The sequence below is a fragment of the Trachypithecus francoisi genome, unplaced genomic scaffold, assembly GCF_009764315.1.
Source record: "Trachypithecus francoisi isolate TF-2019V2 unplaced genomic scaffold, Tfra_2.0 Lachesis_group16, whole genome shotgun sequence".
In the NCBI taxonomy this organism is placed as follows: Eukaryota; Metazoa; Chordata; class Mammalia; order Primates; family Cercopithecidae; genus Trachypithecus; species Trachypithecus francoisi.
Genome location: NW_022681461.1, coordinates 67,409,288 through 67,428,289, shown reverse-complemented (window position 1 = coordinate 67,428,289; position 19,002 = coordinate 67,409,288).

The following is a 19,002-nucleotide window of genomic DNA, read 5'->3' as shown; positions in this document are numbered from 1 at the left end:
ACAACCAAATCAAGTAAGTTTTTTTTTTTCTGCTTAACGAGGACATTATGACATGTACATCTAACTCAACGAGGCCTAGATGAATAGTGTCTTATTCCAATCAGATCATACAAATTAATATTTAGGTATGTAGAAAATAATTGGATCGGAGAAAGAAAATGAACAAATTTGAGTCAATAGTGCCTTAGGTTGAGCTTCCTAGAAGCAGAGTTTGAGTTGGGGATTGATGATAAGTTGCTTATTGAGAGAGATATCATGCAGAAGAAATCTTTAAAGGAGTAGGAGAAGAAGGTAAGGACATGGGATGCCTCCAGACAAAGATGTCCTTGCAGCTGAAGTCTAACTTCGAACCTGATCCCAGGGAATCTCAAGAGTATGAATTGTGTCTCAGGGCTAGTTTCACATTGCGGTTAGGGTGTTAGCCTTTTCATCTCGATTTATATCAGTCTTTGTCTTCAGGCACCCTGTGGGGAGATGTAAATGCTTATGTTTCTTCCGGCAGAGTGACTCCTGTTGGCCGAGGGGAGTCAACCGTGAGCCATTAGCATCTCACACTTATGGCATCTGGAGAACTGGTGCACCAGCCAGGCAACAGGAATCTGGGTTTGACATCCATAGCATCTATTAAATATCACAATACAAACTTCCTACGTCTTTAACCTTATGCCGTCTTCTCCCTCACTTTACCAAAATTTGAACTTCCTACAGATTTTTACAGATGCTACACATTCTTCTCCTCCCTTTTTGACCACAGCATGAACTGAATGTGAAAAGGTTCCCTTCTGCTCCTATTCTTCTCATTTGAATTTATATATCCTTCAAGGAAAAGATTTTGTTTGTGTGTTTGTTTTGGTTTTTGGTGTTTTGTTGTTGAGACAGGGTCTCACTCTGCCACCCAGGCTGGAATGCAGTGGTGCAATCTTGACTCACTGCAGCCTCGCTCTCTCAGGCTAAAGCAATCCCCCCACCTCAGCTCCTGGAGTAGCAGGGACTACAGGGTTTCACTATGTTGCCCAAGCTGGTCTCGAACTCTTGGGCTTGAGCGAGTCTCTTGTCTTGGCCTCCCAAAGTGCTGGGATAGCAGGCATGAGCAGTAGCACCTGGCCAAGAAACGGTTCTTGACCTCCCAAATCTGTAGTGGCTATCCTTCCTTCTGGAGACCGATGCCTGAATTTATTCATTGTTGTATCCTTAGAGATTGGAACATGCCTGTATTTCTAGTCTGGAATGGAGTTGCCAATAAATATTTTGCCTTCAGATGGATAGAAAGAATAAATATTCTAATAATGTGAAAATATTTTTCCCCACTCAACCTTACTGCTTACTGTCTGAAGATAGTTACTGTCTGAAGTAACTGTGTGATAGTTACTGTCTGAAGTAACTGTCTGAAGATAGTGGCTCTGTACAATGCAACTCTCTCTCTTCTACAATATTTAGATCACTGTTGATTACAGGGTGGGTACTTAGTATTGATTGATAGCTTATGATTGTTACTACTTTTTACCTTGGCTTAGGTACAATCTACATTTTTTCAGCTAGGAAAGCAAATGTTTTTTTTTTTTTTTTTTTTTTTTTTCCAGAGTCATAATTATTTTTAATTTGAGCATATATATGACTGGATTTCTTGTGAGGATCAGTGCTCATATTTTACTTTATTTTATTTTATTTTATTTTTTTATTATACTTTAAGTTCTAGGGTACATGTGCATGATGTTTATATCATGTATAACTCCCCAATGCAATCCCTCCCTCCTCCCCCCTCCCCATGATAGGCCCCAGTGTGTGATGTTCCCCTTCCCGAGTCCAAGTGATCTCATTGTTCAGTTCCCACCTATGAGTGAGAACATGCGGTGTTTGGTTTTCTCTTCTTGTGATAGTTTGCTAAGGATGATGGTTTCCAGCTGCATCCATGTCCCTACAAAGGACGCAAACTCATCCTTTTTGATGGCTGCATAGTATTCCATGGTGTATATGTGCCACATTTTCTTAATCCAGTCTGTCACAGATGGACATTTGGGTTGATTCCAAGTCTTTGCTATTGTGAATAGTGCCGCAATAAACATATGTGTGCATGTGTCTTTGTAGTAGAGTAATTTATAATCCTTTGGGTATATACCCAGTATTGGGATGGCTGGGTCATATGGTACATCTAGTTCTAGATCCTTGAGGAATCGCCATACTGTTTTCCATAATGGTTGAACTAGTTTACAATCCCACAACAGTGTAAAAGTGTTCCTATTTCTCCACATCCTCTCCAACACCTATTGTTTCCTGACTTCTTAATGATTGCCATTCTAACTGGTGTGAGATGGTATCTCATTGTGGTTTTGATTTGCATTTCTCTGATGGCGAGTGATGATGAGCATTTTTTCATGTGTCTGTTGGCTGTATGGATGTCTTCTTTTGAGAAATGTCTGTTCATATCCTTTCCCCACTTTTTGATGGGGTGTTTGTTTTTTTCTTGTATATTTGTTTGAGTTCTTTGTAGATTCTGGATATTAGCCCTTTGTCAGATGAGTAGGTTGCAAAAATTTTCTCCCATTCTGTAGGTTGCCTGTTCACTCTGATGGTAGTTTCTTTTGCTGTGCAAAAGCTCTTTAGTTTAATTAGATCCCATTTGTCAATTTTGGCTTTTGCTGCCGTTGCTTTTGGTGTTTTAGACATGAAGTCCTTGCCCATGCCTATGTCCTGAATGGTACTACCTAGATTTTCTTCTAGGGTTTTTATGGTATTAGGTCTAACATTTAAGTCTCTAATCCATCTTGAATTAATCTTCGTATAAGGGGTAAGGAAAGGATCCAGTTTCAGCTTTCTACTTATGGCTAGCCAATTTTCCCAGCACCATTTATTAAATAGGGAATCCTTTCTCCATTTCTTGTTTCTCTCAGGTTTGTCAAAGATCAGATGGCTGTAGATGTGTGGTATTATTTCTGAGGACTCTGTTCTGTTCCATTGGTCTATATCTCTGTTGTGGTACCAGTACCATGCTGTTTTGGTTACTGTAGCCTTGTAGTATAGTTTGAAGTCAGGTAGCATGACGCCTCCAGCTTTGTCCTTTTGACTTAGGATTGTCTTGGCAATGCGGGCTCTTTTTGGTTCCATATGAACTTTAAAGCCGTTTTTTCCAATTCTGTGAAGAAAGTCATTGGTAGCTTGATGGGGATGGCATTGAATCTATAAATAACCTTAGGCAGTATGGCCATTTTCACGATATTGATTCTTCCTATCCATGAGCATGGTATGTTCTTCCATTTGTTTGTGTCCTCTTTGATTTCACTGAGCAGTGGTTTGTAGTTCTCCTTGAAGAGGTCCTTTACATCCCTTGTAAGCTGGATTCCTAGGTATTTGATTCTCTTTGAAGCAATTGTGAATGGAAGTTGATTCCTGATTTGGCTCTCTGCTTGTCTGTTACTGGTGTATAAGAATGCTTGGATTTTTGCACATTAATTTTGTATCCTGAGACTTTGCTGAAGTTGCTTATCAGCTTAAGGAGATTTTGGGCTGAGACGATGGGGTTTTCTAAATATACAATCATGTCATCTGCAAACAGGGACAATTTGACTTCTTCTTTTCCTAACTGGATACCCTTGATTTCTTTCTCTTGCCTGATTGCCCTAGCCAGAACTTCCAACACTATGTTGAATAGGAGTGGTGAGAGAGGGCATCCCTGTCTTGTGCCAGTTTTCAAAGGGAATTTTTCCAGTTTTTGCCCATTCAGTATGATATTAGCTGTGGGTTTGTCGTAAATAGCTCTTATTATTTTGAGGTACGTTCCATCAATACTGAATTTCTTGAGCGTTTTTAGCATAAAGGGCTGTTGAATTTTGTCAAAAGCCTTTTCTGCATCTATTGAGATAATCATGTGGTTCTTGTCTTTGGTTCTGTTTATATGCTGGATTACGTTTATTGATTTGCGAATGTTGAACCAGCCTTGCATCCCAGGGATGAAGCCCACTTGATCATGATGGATAAGCTTTTTGATGTGCTGCTGAATCCGGTTTGCCAGTATTTTATTGAGATTTTTGCATCGATGTTCATCAGGGATATTGGTCTAAAATTCTCTTTTTTTGTTGTGTCTCTGCCGGGCTTTGGTATCAGGATGATGTTGGCCTCATAAAATGAGTTAGGGAGGATTCCCTCTTTTTCTATTGATTGGAATAGTTTCAGAAGGAATGGTACCAGCTCCTCCTTGTACCTCTGATAGAATTCAGCTGTGAATCCATCTGGTCCTGGACTTTTTTTGGTGGGTAGGCTATTAATTGTTGCCTCAATTTCAGAGCCTGCTATTGGTCTATTCAGGGATTCAACTTCTTCCTGGTTTAGTCTTGGGAGAGTGTAAGTGTCCAGGAAATTGTCCATTTCTTCTAGATTTTCTAGTTGATTTGCGTAGAGGCATTTATAGTATTCTCTGATGGTTGTTTGTATTTCTGTGGGGTCGGTGGTGATATCCCCTTTATCATTTTTTATTGCGTCTATTTGATTCCTCTCTCTTTTCTTCTTTATTAGTCTAGCTAGCAGTCTGTCAATTTTGTTGATCTTTTCAAAAAACCAACTCCTGGATTCATTGCTTTTTTGGAGGGTTTTTTGTGTCTCTATCTCCTTCAGTTCTGCTCTGATCTTAGTTATTTCTTGCCTTCTGCTAGCTTTTGAATGTGTTTGCTTTTGCCTCTCTAGTTCTTTTAATTGTGATGTTAGAGTGTCAATTTTAGATCTCTCCTGCTTTCTCTTGTGGGCATTTAATGCTATAAATTTCCCTCTACACACTGCTTTAAATGTGTCCCAGAGATTCTGGTATGTTGTATCTTTGTTCTCATTGGTTTCAAAGAACATCTTTATTTCTGCTTTCATTTCGTTATGTACCCAGTAGTCATTCAGGAGCAGGTTGTTCAGTTTCCATGTAGTTGAGCGGTTTTGATTGAGTTTGAAAGCAAATGTTTAATTACGGTTTTAATTCAACTGAAAGTATAAAATGAAGAACTTTTTGAGTTGAAAGTCATCAAAATAGGCCTTGTTCTTAATGAAAAAATTGTCTCTACAGTTCATCTTGGGTGTACCTGTACAGTGTCTGCTTGAAACCCTATAGTTTTAAAGATTTCACTGCTTCCAAGGAAGGAGAGGCTTCTCTGTCATTTAGAGTCAGGAGTTTTAGATGTTTCTCATATTGAATCAATATTTTTCCCTTTACTTTATAGGACTCTTTGAACAAAAATTAACTTCAGGATGCCATCAGAAATGTAGCGGACAGCAAGCTGGCATTTTTCTACTTTTGCCAGGGTATGCTGCCCCTGGAATTTTGACTGGGGGACCATCGGAGAAACTCTGAACTTGGGAGTATTTAGGGGCATAGAGGCAGTGTCAATGCTTGGCTGGAAGTTGTCCCTCAGAGCAATCATTACCCAGTGTTTTTGGCATTAGCTCAACCTGCCTACGTAACAGTCCGTTCTCACTGACTCAGCCTTCTGTGTCTGGACAAATGATTCCCTCCTAGTGCATTTTTCTGCTCTTACTAAATAGGCCCTCTAACCATCTCTCTATCTTTCAATTCCAGCTAACAGCTTGGACAGCAGGGTTTTTAAAAAATGTTCCTAAGTAAGCATGCTCTGCCAGAGAAATCCTGCAGGCTTCTCTCTGCAAAAACTTCCTCACATCACCCAGGCCCATAGAGATTGCTGTCTTCTCTGAACTCATGGCAAAGCCCATCTTATGCATACTATTTATTTATCTATTGACAAATTGTTTACTAGCTTCTATCATTTCTTAATTTTTAGCTAAAACATTTTAAGCAGTAATTACAAGCCAAACATAGTGCGAAACATTTTGCACACATCATCGCATTTAATTTTCACAAAATTTTTGAAATTAATACTATTTTAATTCAGATTTCAGAGAGGACAAAATAGAGACAGAAAGAACTTAAATAGTTTGCCAAAAATCATATAGCTAGTAAGTGGAAGAAACAAAACTCTCCTCAGATTACAGGGTCTAGCAGGTAGGTCTCTTACCCCTTATTCTTATGCTAATGTATAAGGTGATACCTGCCTTTAACTTATTTCATGACATCTGACATATCACCTCATATCTCTAAGCCTTATTTTCTTGACATTAAAAAATAAAAGAACATTTGAGTTCAATGTTTCCCAATACAATTAATTGCATGTAACAACTATATTCTTTACCGTAGGTCATATTAGGTAGGAAGGTAAGGAGATGGGAAGTAACACACAGCTCTCTCCAGTGGGGGATATGAGGGAATGAAAAAGCCCACTGATGGCACCAGCTATAATCTTTATGTGCTTCTGCAATAGGAAAGTCAAGAAACAACTCAGAACACTGATTATCTCTCATCTGTAGGTACTATCATTCTCAATGATGATATTTATTTCAGTTCTTAGACTCTCCCACACTCTGAACTTAGAAATAAAGCGAGCACATTTCAAGTCATTAAGTCCATTTGGGAAGGAAGAGGGGAATAGGAGAAAAGGCAAACTGTACCGTGTCACTGTGTATGTGTTTCTTTGTAATAACTTAAAAGATAACTTCAAAACTTCCCATAATGGAGACTTCCAGTTATCTACTACAACACCCATTTTACACTTTCTTAATATTGCCTCCTGAAACACAAATATTAAGAAAAAAATAATGTAATTGGTTTGTTTGTAACCCAAAGGATAAATGCTTGAGGGGATGGACACCCTGTTCTCCACAATATGTTTATTTCACATTACCTACCTGCATCAAAACATCACAAGTAGCCCATAAATATATACACCTAATATGAACCCACAAAATTATTGTTTAAACTCTAGCAGTTTTCTTGGTCTGTAATGATGACGGATTAAGGGCAGTGAGCTGCAGGAAGTAGAATTACTGAGGACTTTCTGGCTCTCCCATGCCAGTTTTAGACAGCCTACTTTCTGACATTTTGTAACAGATAAGCCTTTAACTTGTTTAGTCCACTAAGCTACCACAATTTGGATTTTTTTTTTTTTTTTCATTTAGGCTGCTAAATTAGCTAAGATATGGCATAAAAGGGGAATTTAAAACTCAGCACTGAGTTTCCTAGTAGCTCAAGTAAAGAGGGAACTAGAAGAGTATATTAGTGAAGGTTCTTCAGAGAAACAGAACCAATAAGAGATGATAGATTAGATAGATGATTGATAGATAGATAGAGATAGCAAGAAAGCTAGCAGTGTAGTTCAGTCTGAGTCTGAATGACTAAGAACCAAGGAAGTCCATAGTGTAAGTCCTAGAGTTCAAAGGTCCAAAATCCAGAAGGGTAGAAGAAGATGGGTGTCCTGCCTCAAGAAGACAGACACCTGGCCGGGCACGGTGGCTCAAGCCTGTAATCCCAGCACTTTGGGAGGCCGAGGCGGGCGGATCACAAGGTCAGGAGATCGAGACCATCCTGGCTAACACGGTGAAACCCCGTCTCTACTAAAAAATACAAAAAACTAGCCGGGTGAGGTGGCGGGCGCCTGTAGTCCCAGCTACTCGGGAGGCTGAGGCAGGAGAATGGCGTGAACCCGGGAGGCGGAGCTTGCAGTGAGCTGAGATCTGGCCACTGCACTCCAGCTTGGGTGACAGAGCGAGACTCCATCTCAAAAAAAAAAAAAAAAAAAAAAAAAAAAAAAAAAAAAGAGAAGACAGACACCTAAAATTCACTCTTCCTTTAACTTTTTGTTCTATCTCAGCCCTGAAGGGATTGGATGATGCTGCCCACATAGGTCAGGGCCGATCTTCTTTGCTCAGTCTCCTGATTCAAATGCTAATCTTTTCCGGAAACACCCTCATAGACACACCCAGACGTAATGTTTTGTCAGCTTTCTGAGCATTGCTTAGCTCAGTCAAGTTGACATGTAAAATTAACCCTCCCAAAGAGTATCAGAAGATGAGTCTTGAACTATATAAACCTGATACAAAGCAATATATCTTCTTTTTTAAATGAAAGTTAATTAAGGAGGAATTATACAAGAATCACAAAAGAATATTTCTATAATCAATAATTATCAAGCATCTAATGTCCCATCTCCACCATTGGTGACTACATGATGAGTCACAAAGGAAAATTATCGATTAGAAAAGGGGGCATGCGTACCTCTAATATTTCTCATAGTCCTGTCTTTATTTGACTTGTAATTTGTCTTCTGGGCTAATTTTTCCATGGTCAGAAGAGTCTGAATCTCTAAGAAACATCTTGTATTTCCATTGACATATGATTCTCCCACAACCGGCAAGACCACAGACTATCTGTCCTCTTTTCCACTCTCCAATAGTTATTCTTTCAAGTAGAAATCATGTTCTTTCGTGAATAGTGGATGTACATTGAGAAGGAAAATTTAAAAAAGAAAGAAAAACAAAACAAAATCAGGATCCCCAACCCAACAGGGATCATTGCTATAAGCACATGTGCTCCAAGTGGAAGTATTCCATCAGAAACGAATAGAAACGTTCTTATAACAGGAAAGGAAATTTTTCTGATAATCATCGAATGATTTCTTTTATTTGTTAAAGATTCTCCGCTCTACTCTCAACATAAACGAAGTATATGATCACAGAAATCTAGATCTTTAGAGCTACAAGGACACTTAGAGACTCTCTGGACTATATCCTACAGTTAAGCATTCAGAAATTGGGCCTGCATGACAAAGAGTCAAGTTCTAGGAAATACGTAAACTAAATAGAGAGCCCAAATTAGGAATCAGGCCTCCTGAAACCTAACTTCAGAAGGGCTGTTATAAAAGGATCCTCATATGTCACAGATAAATTTTGATTCCTGACACATTGCCTAAGGATCATCATGGGTTCTCATTCTGTATTTCACATTTGTTTCATCTTTTCTTCTTATAAAGTTTAGAAAAGTGTCAAAGAAATAAATAATTGTATTTGATGAATACATTGTAAGATGTGGAGGGCCATTTGTTCCATAAGTCATCATAGATATCCCCTCCCATGAGAGGAAATGGTACTCCCTTTAAAAAAGCAAGGGTATGTAATATTAATACAGCATCATAGTTCAGAGAAGAGGCTCAAATTTAAATTCTGGTTTTCTACTTATTAAGAATTAAGAAATCTTGATTACATTATGGAATACCTTTGAGCCTCAGTTTTCTAATATGTTAAAAAAAGGATTCAAACTACACTATATATCATAGGCTTTATTGTAAGAGCAAATAAGATATCTGTAATATGTACAGCAAGAGTTTTTCTTATAAGAACTTGATAATTTCAGCTAGTTGTTTTTATTTAAACAATATTCTCATCCATGAGCTGGATGGTAAGCCTTTTCCCCAGAAAAATTCACTAATTCACTCTAAGATGAGAGATTAAGAGTAAGTAGAGCTCAAATCTTTTGTCTGCAGCTTATTCCTGGTACCTCAAGTGAAGAATGTGAGATACATTTATGAATACACTTTGACTTCAAAGAAGATACTGTTGAGTTAAGATGAAGGAAGGAAAGTTTTCATGGATGAAATGGAATGTAAGTACCATCTCCAAGAGCACATAATTTGAATGGGGAGAAGAAGAAAGGTTGTTAAGCATGAAAAAATTTCAGACTGGCAACATGTAAGGCATTTGAGGGGAACAGAGAAGATGTAGAATGTCATGAAAAGATAGCAGTAGGGCTTTAGTTATGATTTAATTCCACCCATTCATTTGATGAAAGACAAACCTGTCACCAGGAGAGGTGACAAGATATATCCAATAATAAAGTCTCCTATCTCTTGATTTCTAGCTCATTGCATGACAGTATGCTATGGTTATTGACAAATAATATGTCTTTTCATTTTCAAAGTCTCAGTAAATATTTTACACAATTTCTGGTGCAGACAGAATGCTCAAAAAAGAGGGTAACTACGTAATTTATTGTTAAAATCAGGGTTAAAGGGATTTCTAATTATAATTACATCAGAGCATCTTCCATAAACCAATACTATCACAGGCAAACTGAGATGTGTTGTTGTTCTATGAATAAATATCTGTCAATTAACTACAGATTAATTGCTAATTGTCCTGCTTTTTCTTAATGATTCAACTTCCATGTGATTTTCTGAGATTTCTTAGGTCTGTTGTTTGTCCCCAACAAAGCTTTTTTTTTTTTTTTTTTCTGCAGATAGAGCACATTTTTAACATTCCCAGGTAACTGATGCATGAGGTAGATTAAGCTTGGCATTGATTAATCTTTTTGACCTGAGCCAAGGCCACTTTCCATAAGACCTTTTGCCCTCTATTACTAAACCCATTGTAAAATGTTTATCCAATTGACTATTTCTCCACCAATTCCCTCTACATTAACCTTATGGATTAGCCTTTGATGTGCATTGTATCAAAAGTCTACTAGAAGTCTAAGTGAATTATATGTACGGTGACTGTCACCTTCTTTAAAAAATTAATCAACTTCATTAAGCAAGCGTTCCCTGCGGACATCTATTGTTACAGGTCTCTGCAAACTGAGAGAGACAGAGGAGGCCAACTGCAGTTGTGAAAAGATCTCTGGCCTGAGGATCTAAATCCCTGCACAGCCGTAGCCAGAGCTGTGACCTTGAGATATCTGCACATAATCTTGGTGAGGCTAAAGAATGCAATGTAGTGATTGAAATGTGTGTTCTGAAATCACAAAAAAAGATGAACCCTCTACTAGATGTGGGACTTTGAGCAGGCTATTTCATTTGCCAAAACCCCAGGGTTTACATTAGTAAGCTGGAGATGATAATGGTAACTCCGTATTATGTATGACATGTGTGCGAGAAAGCTCCCAAAATTCCATGGTTTAAATAATATATGGCATTGATGTACACCACTTTCCATTATGCTTTTTACTAGTTGTTTTTCGTGTGTTGAATTGTGTCTCCACAAAAATTGTTGACGTTCTAATCTCAAGTACTTATGAATGTGACCTTATTTGGTAATAGGGTTCTTGCAGATGATCGAGCTATGATGAGGTCATTAGGGTGATCTCTAAAATATTTTGATTAATGTCCTTGTGAAAAAAAAAGCAGATGAGGAATTTGAGTATAGAGAGAGACAAGCACGGAGGAAAGATGATCCAAAGACAGGGAGAAAGCCATCTAGAAGCTAGGGGAATGCCTTCAGCAGAAGCTGATGGAGGCAAGGAAAGAGTCTTCTCTTACCCTGATTTCTGACTTCTAGCCTCCAGAATTGTGAGACAATAAAATTCTGCTGTTAAGCCGTCAGGTTGTGGTACTTTGTGGCAGCAGCATCATTAGAAAACTAATGCCTTGTGCTAGAGAATATACAATTTAAGGATATACAATATATATTCTTAAAATTTTATTTAAAATTTTTATTTTTAAAGTTTTAAGATTCACTTTAAAGTTACCATTGTACCACTGTAGGTAATATATAAGACACTCAAAACAGTAGAAATCCACTTAACCCTCCTCCACTCTTTATAATACAGTTCTCATGTGCCTTATGATCACTCATTATAAGGTTAAAATTCTTTTAAATAGTCACATATATTCTAATGAAGTTAAGAGAACAATTATATTTTATAATTATCCATATAGTTACCATTTTCATTACGTTTTTCTTCCTGAAGATTCAATTTTCCATCTGATATTATTTCCTTTCAACTTGAAGAATTTCCTTTAGGATTCTAATGGCATCAAATTCTCAAAATTTTCTTCTATCTTAAACATTCTTTATTTCACCTTTATTTTTAACCTTTTTTCGGATATATCTTAAGAGGTTTCAATGTTGTTTTATTTTTCTTTCAGTTCTTTTAAAATGTTGTTTCATTGTTTCTGATAAGTCAGTGCTTATGTACATTTTTGTTCCCATATATGCTATTTGTCATTATTATTTTTAGTTGGTTTCAAGATCTTCCAATTAATTTTAAGGCGTGGTGCTGTGGCTCATACCTACAATCTCAGCAGTTTGGGAGGCCGAGGCGGGCAGATCACAAGGTCAGGAGTTCGAAACCACCCTGCCCAACATGGTGAAACTCCGTCTCTACTAAAAATACAAAAATTAACCGGGTGTGGTGGTGCATACCTGTAGTCTCAGCTACTCAGGAGGCTGAGACAGGAAAATTGCTTAAACATGGGAGGCGGAGGCTGCAGTAAGCTGAGATCGTGCCACTGCACTCAGCCTGGGCGACAAAGCGATATTCTGTCTTGGAAAAAAAAAAATCCAATTAATTTTGATTTTCATTACAATCAATATGTTGTGCCTAAACATGGTTTCCTTTTTAGGAAAAAAAAATAAACTGTTACTTTTTCAAATACCTGTGATGTCCATTTTCTCTCCTTGTCTTCTGAGCCCCTACGTATATTTACATTGGAGCATTAGATATTTCCCCAGAAGACTCAAAGATTCTGTCTACCTTCTTAATATCTTTTTATCCATATTGGATGTCACTTATTCATTTTTAATTTTGTTGACTCCTTCTGCTGTCTTACATCTGTTCTTATGGTTATTCATTTTTAAAATACTGTAGAGTTTGTTATTTTTACTTATATTTGCAGTTGAAATGTTTCATGGTTTCTGTTTCTCTATTAAAATGTTCTATTTTTAAAATTCATTGTTAGAATATTGTATTTTATATCCTTGAGAAGATTTATAGTGCCTGCTCAATTAGTCTCCATAAATTATCTTTTTTGTTTTTTTGAATCTGTCACATTTTCCTGTTTCTTTCTTATGTTGATAATTTTAGTTTGAACCTTGGACATTTCAATAATATGCTCTAAAGACTCTGGATTATCTCACATTTATTTAAAAAGTATTGATTTTTGTTATTTATATTCTTGGGTTTTAGCAGGCAATTGATTTGTCTGAATTTAAACTCCAAACTCTGATACTCCAGTTTAGGGTTTTTATCTTTAATCAGGCTGCTGGAATTCTGCTCAATACATACATAGTTTAGGGGTCAGCTAGCTATTCTGGAATATTTTATACACAGAATTTGTAGCTCTCCTTCTCTGATTCTTTTCTGTCTGGGTTTTCTCTTCACATTTTCTAACTGTGTGGTTGCCCCAAATCCTGCTCTATGGTTCTTCAAGCCAGTAAACACACGGGTTTCTATTTGAGTCTTATCCACCCCTCCACCATTGGGTGACATCTGGGGACACTCTCTAAGCTAAAAACCACTAACAACATGAAATTAGTCCACTGTTATTTATTTATCCCAAGGTTTGACCCCCTGTATTATCTGTCCACTTTGGTTCATTCAGCAGTGTCTTTATGTCATGATTTTTATTTACAATTTTGTCTAGAGTTTGTAGTTGTCATCTGTGTGTGGGTCAGTCAGATAGGACCTATTAGTATTTATAATAATTTAACTCTTGTCTTTCCCCAGTTGTTTAAATCGGGTAAGTTTATTTCTCTCTGACCTAATAGTCCAGAGATTATCAAGTGGTTCTTTCCTGTAAAATTATTCTGGACCCAGACTGGTTCATTGGGTTTGCTTTTCTCAAAATATGGATTTTATCTCTTGATCCAGAGCTCAAATTATTGTCATTGCCCTACCAGAAGAAAAGTAGAGAAAGGAGGGCAAACACCTTCATTTGTTAGGAGGTGACCTAAAAATTTTACAAATCACTTTCAGTCACATTCCATTATTTCAGACTTATTCACACAGCAACACATAACTGTAAATGAGATAAGGAAATAAAATTTACTGAAAGACAGCCATGTGACCAGCTAAAATAAGGCAAGAGTAAATCTTAACAGTAAGAAAGTGGGAATGTATTCTGATGGAAAATTTGTGTCCTTTGCCACTGTCTAATCTTCCAGCCTCCCAGATATCCATGTAGACCCTACACAATTACCATCTGCCTATGGCAGAACACTTAAGTCATATCCGGCTCCGAGTCCAGGATCCCTTTCCAGCTTATGATAGTGTAGCTTTTGAGAGTCTAAAAACCTATGTAAGTAATATAAAATATACTAATATTGTAAAAAATATACTATTTATAAAATATGATATATAAAATATATGCAATATATGTTTGATAATATATTATTATGTTATATATAATGTTATATTTAATTATTATATATCTAATATATATTAATTATAATTATTATATCTAATTATATAAATATATATAAATCCAGAAACAGATCCATATATATGTTATATTTATAAACAATTTTAAAAGACAATTAATATATATAACTTATAAAAAATTGTATGTTTTAAATATATATATAATAAATAATACATAATGTGTGAAATATATAAAATATTACATATAATAATATAATACATTATAATATATAATAACATGTAAAGTATATAAAATAATAATTCTTAAAAATATACCTTCTCACAAGTCAAGTATACAATGATTAAATAGAAACAGGGAGCTCATCCTGTAATAAGAGCCAAATTCTGAAAATGGAAGATGAAAAACATGCAGCTGTTATTATTCCATAGCAAAGTGGAGTTATCCTTGTCCAGAATAGAAAATACGCCCTCTCATGATAATACTGTTACCTGTTTTTTTGGACCCTGGTTTGACTCTGTGAGGAGCATGCATTTATCCATTGTTCTTCATGACCCGTGGCTTTATCCTCTGAATAACCCTTCCTTTTCTAATATTCCCTGTGGTCATATAAGAAATGAAAATTGTAGAATACATACTTAGACACTAGCAGATCTTTCCACTTTTTTTGGTTTTGTTTTCATCCTGGTATAAGTTTATGACCTCAGAGGTAGATTTAGAGGTGAGCAATTACTGTCTTTTGCAAGACATTCTTTGGTAATAAAATACCAAAAAAAAAAAAAAAAAGAAAAAAGAAAAAAGAAAAAAGAAAAGATAAAAGAAAAGGAAAGAAAACCCTAACAACAATAAAGTTGAGTCTCAATCTTTGTATATTCACTATCAAGTAGTCCTTATGTTCATGCTCCTTTTTTATCTGCTAGATCCTGTGACTATATTTATGTCTATCTGCCTCAATTTTACGAATTCCTACCTTGAAGTCACTAAAACTGGTGAGCGTACAGAAGTGTATGGGCAACACCTTTAATCTCATTTTTTGTTGATAGAAATGCACTTAGTGACAACCTTATGTTATTTAGGATACAGGTAGAGTTGACTTTTAACACTGAGGTCTCCATGTTTCTAAACTGTCAATTTAGATTGCAGATTGTAAATAATCTAGGGGGACATTATTCAATCAGTTGAAAGGCCTTAAGAGCAGAGCTGAGGCTTTTTTTTCTCTCTCTTGGTGTATGTGTGTGTGTGTGTGTGTGTGTGTATATATACATATTTTAAGTTATATATATAACTAATATATATATTATATATATTAGTTATATATATTTTAAGTTATATATATAAATATATATATATATATTAAGTTCTGGAACACATGTGCGGAAAGTGCAGGTTTGTTACATAGGTATACACATGCCATGGTGGTTTGCTGTACCCATCAACCTGTCATCTACATTAGGTATTTCTTCTAATGCTATCCCTCCCTGAGCCCTGAGCCTCCCAACAGGCCTCGGTGTGTGATGTTCCCCTCCCTGTGTCCATGTGTTCTCATTGTTCATCTCCCACTTATGAGTGAGAACATGCGGTGTTGGGTTTTCTGTTCCTGTGTTAGTTTGCTGAGAATGATGGTTTCCAGCTTCATCTATGTCCCTGCAAAGGACATGAACTCATTCTTTTTTAGAGCTGCATAATATTCCGTGGTGTATATGTGCCACATTTTCTTTATCCAGTCTATCATTGATGGGCATTTGGGTTGGTTCCAAGTCTTTGCTATTGTGAACAGGGCTGCAATAAACATACATGTCTTTATAGTAGAATAATTTATAATCCTTTGGGCATATACCTAGTAATGAGATTGCTGGGTCAAATGGCATTTCTGCCTCTAGATCCTTGAAGAATTGCCACACTGTCTTCTACAATGATTGAACTAATTTATACTTCCGCCAACAGTGTAAAAGCGCTCCTATTTCTCCACATCCTCTCCAGCATCTGTTGTTTCCTGACTTTTTAATGATCACCATTCTAACTGGCATGAGATGGTATCTCATTGTGGTTTTGATTTGCATTTCTCTAATGACCAGTGATGAACTGTTTTTCATATGTTTGTTGGCCACATAAATGTTGTCTTTTGAGAAGTGAGACCAGCATCATCCTAATACCAAAACCTGGCAGAGGCTTTTTTAAAGAAGAAATTCCTACTGTGACAGCAGCTTCAGTTCATGACCTAGGGCCCCAGTCTGCCCTCCCTGATGGCTTTGGCCTTCTTCTTGGTGGCCTGCTCTACAGATTTTGGACATTCCTGGTCCCAACAATTATATAAACTGTTTCCTTGCAAGGAGTATATTAACATATAATGCCTACTGGTTTTCCTCTTTGGCTGAACCCTAATTAACACATCTCTAAGACTGTATACAAAGCAAGACAATTAGACATTAATTAAAAAAGAAACAAAACCTAAGTAAATGAAGGAAAACACTGTGTTTGTAGATTATAGTATTGAGTATTAAGATCCTCTCAAAACTGGCATTAAGTTTCAGTGTAATCCCAATATTAACTGCAGCAAGATTCTTCTTAGAAATTGACAAAACTGAATCTAAAGTTTGTATAGATAACCAGCGAACTTAGAACAGCATTTTTAAAAAAAATATCTGGCAGTACTAATTTTAAGGCTTAACTGTTTTAAGAATTAAGCTTTAGCTATGTTTATCAAGGAAGTATGACCTTGGTGAAAGGGTAGACACATGGGCCAGTGGCACACAACTCAAAAATCTAGAAACAGATCCATATACATAAGTTAAATGTATAATCAATTTTTAAAAGACAATTTAATGGAAAAAGGAAAGGTATTTCTTCATTTGATTCTAGAAAAATTAGATATCTCTACACAAAGAACAAAAAACAAAAACAAGTTAACCTAAACCTATGCCACAATTATATTAAAAATGATTCAGAATTGATCATAGACATAAATATAAAACTTAAAACTTGGCCAGGAGCGGTGACTTACACCTGTAATCCCAGCACTTTAGGAGGCCTGATCTTGGGTTATGCAAAGATTTGTTAGGTAGGATACAAAAAGCATGAATATAAGAGAAAAAATTACAAATCGGATATTAGCAAAAGTTAAAACTTCAGCTCTTCCAATGGTACTGTTAAAAACAATAAAAATTCAAGTCTTAGAATGACTGAGAAAAAAATATTTTCAATACACGTACTAATAAGAGCTGCTACTCTGAATATGTAAAGAACTCTTTCAACTTCATGATAATATAATAAGAAACCCAATTGAAGACAACTGAGAGAAGGATTTGAAGTGTTACTTTACCAAGGAAGAGACACAGATGCGCATAAGCTCATGAATATATGTTAAACATCTTCAGTTATTAGGAAAATTCAATTCAGAGTGCAGTGAAATACTACTACACACATTTTTATTTTTATGTCTTTGTTTGTTTGTTTGTTTGTTTGTTTTGAGACAGAGTCTCGCTCTGTCACCCAGGCTAGAGTGTAGTGGCACGATCTTGGCTCACTGCAACCTCTACCTGTCGGGTTCAAGCAGTTCTCCTGCCTCAGCCTCCCAGTAGCTGGGACTACAGGCACAAGCCACCATGCCCAGCTAATTTTTTGTACTTTTAGTAGAGATGGGGTTTTACCATGCTGGCCAGGCTGGTCTCTATCTCCTGACCTCGTGATCTGCCCACCTCCACCTCTCAAAGTGCTGGGATTATAGGCATGAGACCCTATACCCAGCCTACTACACACATTTTTAAATGGCTTAAATAAATACACATTTACAATATCAGTTACTGGGAAATATGAGGAATGACTAGAACTCTCATACATTGCTGTGAAGCACAGAAATTTTGGAGAAACATTTTGGCCATTTGTGAATTTAAATATAAACTGACCATATGATCTAATAATGAATTTACCCCAAAGTAACAAAGATGGATGTTCACAAAAAAATGCTCAAATATTCATAACAGTTTGATTTGTTATTATAAAAAACTGGATATCACCAACTATTCATCATTGAAAATATTTTATATCTCTGATTGTGAAGGTAATGATAAGATCATATAAATTTGTCAAGGTCCATACAACTATATACATTATGCATATACTATATACATTTACTGTGCCAAATTATACTTCAATAAACTAAATTTTGAAAAATTAATCCCAGATGAGTTAAAACTTTAAATATGAAAAGCAAAACTTTAAATCTTTTAGGAGACATTGTGCATGAGTATCCTTATGACTGTCTAGGGAGTAGCATCTTAAACAAGATCTAATCAGCTTTCCTTAAAAGAAAAGGTTGATCATACAATCAGACTAAAATTAAGAATTCCAGTTTAGCAAAAGAAACCATAAGTTTGAGTGGCAAGCCACAAACTAGAAAAAGATACCTGCTGAAGAATTAATATCTGAATACATAAAGTATCCCATAAATCATTAAGAAAGAACACAAACAACTCAATAGAATAATTGGCAAAAGGTTGATGAGGTATCTCACAAAAGAAGAAAAAGTAATGTAAAATAAACTTAAGTAAAGATATCCATCTTCAGGAATCAAGAATTGCAAAATAACAAGACAATTTTATACCTATTATTTTAGTAATTAGAAATAATGTAAATCAATGGGAATACTTACACACTTTATGTAGAAACACAAATTGGCATAAGCTCTTTGAGCAACATTTTGACATTGTCTTATAAAGTGGAACCAGCATTAATCCTACTATCCAGACTTTCCAGTTCCACATATGTAGCTAAGATTAACTATTGCCAATATGCCTATTTACAAAAATACAACCAAATTTTAGAAACTTCATGTTGAATGGGAAAGAAGTTGCAAAAATTACATAGAGTATGTGATACCATGCTTAATATATGCATATATAGTAAAACTGTACAAAGAAAGCATCAGATGACACATATGTAATTCAGGAAAATGATCAGGGTGAAGGAGGAGAGAGAAAGAGGTGAGTCCAATATAAAACAAAGAGTGAATTAACTTCAGTGATGTTAGAATTGT